Source organism: Cervus canadensis, chromosome 6 (assembly GCF_019320065.1).
Source record: "Cervus canadensis isolate Bull #8, Minnesota chromosome 6, ASM1932006v1, whole genome shotgun sequence".
Classification (NCBI taxonomy): Eukaryota; Metazoa; Chordata; class Mammalia; order Artiodactyla; family Cervidae; genus Cervus; species Cervus canadensis.
Window position 1 is genome coordinate 89,095,429 of NC_057391.1, and position 2,993 is coordinate 89,098,421.

The 2,993-nt window shown below is 36.9% G+C and overlaps 1 pseudogene; it reads right to left on the reverse strand.

The window, feature by feature from the left end:
• Window positions 1–827: 827 nt before the first annotated feature.
• On the reverse strand, window positions 828–1,153 carry LOC122444348 (annotated as a pseudogene).
• Window positions 1,154–2,993: the final 1,840 nt, after the last annotated feature.

Genomic DNA, 2,993 nt, shown 5'->3' on the forward strand with positions numbered 1-2,993 from the left:
AACAACCTCAAGGTCAAACTCAATTTCCCTTTTTCTTTCTTCCCCTTTCTCCTTATTAGAGTCCCAATGACCCTATAAGAAACTCCCTCTTAGGTCTTAGCCTTTTAAGTTTAGAGTGCAACATGTGAGGACTAATACAAAAAGTATAGTTTAGAAACTGATTTTTCTTTTCCTAATTTCCTCAGTTCAGTTCAGTTCAGTTACCCAGTCATGTCTGACTCTTTGTGACCCCATGGACTACAGCACACCAGGCCTCCCTGGAGTCCATCACCAACACCCCGGGTTTATTCAAACTCATGTCCTTATGTCTGTTGAGTCGATGATGCCATCTACCCATCTCATCCTCTGTCGCCCCCCTCTCCTCCCGCCTTCAATCTTTCCCAGCATCAGGGTCTTCCCCAATGAGTCAGTTCTTCTCACCAGGTGGCCAAAGTATTGGAGTTTCAGCTTCAGCATCAGTCCTTCCAATGAATATTCAGGACTGATTTCCTATAGATGGACTAGTTGGATCTCCTTACAGTCCAAGGGACTCTCATGAGTCTTAATTTCCTAGGGAAATATAATTTAGATTTATATTTTGAGTATGGATGACTTTCTATAGAAGACGGCATTACTTGTCCCATATTTTAAAAGTTGCAGTTTCAGTTGTCAAATTGTTTCTTACTATTTTCATATTATGAACAATTAGCCTGAGCCCTTTATAGATTCTATATGTTTCATTGGGTAGATATTGTGATCTCTTAAAAATATATGTGACCTAGTAGTATTTCTAAATTGCCTTTTTTCCCCACAAATTCACACTTTCATTTATTTAATTTTCAGTAAGTTTAAATCCTTGAAGGGTACAACATCACACAGATTCTGTATCCAATGGCTTTAGTAAGAAGGTTATTTCAGAATTTGGCATGAGCCATGCTAGATTCCATGAGCCAGACTTGCCTTTCCCCAGATTACCCTGGTTTTGTTAGGTTTTCTGCCAGGAGTTACTATGCTGTTCTTTGTACACATAAGCATAGCTCTTGCCTAGATAGAAATCAGTTTAACCTCTGACGTAAACACCTTCAATTTTAGGAAGGCCTGTATGCTCCCTTTGGTTCCAGAGATCCCACTCATAGCCAGCAATAATGGCCTTGGACCACAATTTTTCCAACATATTTGTCATTTTCGAGTCCTGTTCCCAGCAGGCTTCCACAGGCTCTAAATATCTCCAAATTGCCTTTTAAAATTTCTCAAAGAGTTTAGCTGTGCTACAATTTCCTGCTTCTCTCTTAAGGGTTCAGAGGTCTTCTCTGCTAACTGGGCTATCCTTAGTTTTCTCCACTTCATTGATCAAAAGGCTATTCATGGAAGGGGTCATAGATAATACCCCTGCATTACATAAATTATATAATTTTGAGATATAGATTGGCTGATGTTTCCTAATCCTTGGGTGACAGTTTCACCCATCTTAATTCTTATAGTACAGTTTTTGCAAAGGATGATACCTGTCACTTTTTAAAAGATATTGTTTTTTTAGACCAGTTTTAGGTTCATTGCAAAACTAAGACAAAAATTGAATTTTCCCGTCTTCCTCCTGTTCCCACAATGTATAAATTCTCCAGTTATCAACATCCTGTTAGCGGTATCTTTGTTCCAATAGATGAACTTACGCTGACATGTCCGAATAACTCAAAGCTCATAGCTTGCATCAGGGTTCACTCTCAGTTTTGTACATTCTGTGTGTTTGGACAGATATGTAATGACATCTGTCCATCATTACAGTTTTGTGGAGGGAGTTTTTTATTGCCTTAAAAATCTACTATGTTCTGCCTGTTCATCCTTTACCCTAATCCAATCCCAGAAACCACTGATTTTTTTTTTTTTTTTTTTGAACTGCCTCTTAATTGTGCCTTTTCCAGAATGGCGTATAGTCAAAATCAGACAGTATGTGCCTTTTCAGACTGGCTTTTTTCACTTAGTAATCCTTATACATTTAAAGTTCTTTCACATCTTTTCATGACTTGGTTGCTCATTTTTTCTTCTTCTTCTTTTTTTTTTTTTTCAGTGCTGAGTATTCCTCTGTCTGGATATGCCACAGCTTGTCAATCCATTCACCTATTGAAGGACATCTTGATTGCTTCCAAATTTTGGCAATTATGAATAATGCAGCCATAAATATCACTGTGTACTTTTTTGTATGGACATCAGTTTTTGACTCTGTTGGGTGAAATACCAAGGAGCACAAATGCTGGATCATGTGGTAAGAGTATGTTTAGTTTTTTCAGATACCACCAAACTGTTTGTTATCCAACTGCTATCATTTTAAAATAATTTTGGGTTTTTGTTTTTATGTTCTTATTCTTCTGCAATGATAGAAACATTACAATTCTTCCTTCTGTTGAATGACCATTTACATTTTTCTTTTTCTTTTTTTGTTTGTGAAAGCTTATATTATTAAACATGCATTCTTTTTAAAATTTACTTATGTTTTAATTGAAGGATAATTGCTTTACAGAACTTTGCTGTTTTCTGTCAAACCTCAGCATGAATCAGCCACAGGTACACATGTGTCCCCTCCCTCTTGAAGCTCCCTCCCATCTCCCTCCCCATCCCACGCCTCTAGGTTGATACAGAGCCCCTGTTTGAGTTTCCTTAGCCATAGAGCAAATTCCCATTCTTTATGTTAATGGTATCCATACCTTTTCATGTTGTGGCAAATATTTTCTCTTTATTTAAGGTTTATTCCGATGGCTACTCTGGTATGTCAGTTGGGTCATGATGAACAACTCTTTGGTCAAGCACTTGTCTTAAAGAAGTAATTTGGAGCTATGCCATACATTGATTTACATGTGTTCCCCAGCAAAAACCACTACAATATTGTAAAGTAACTAGCCCCCAACTAATAAAAATAAATGAAAATAAATAAATAAATAAATAAATAAACCTTACCCATAGTGGGTGAAGACTAAAGAAAGTCTAAAGCTGTAATTAGTAAAGAAGCAATGTGCTTATAT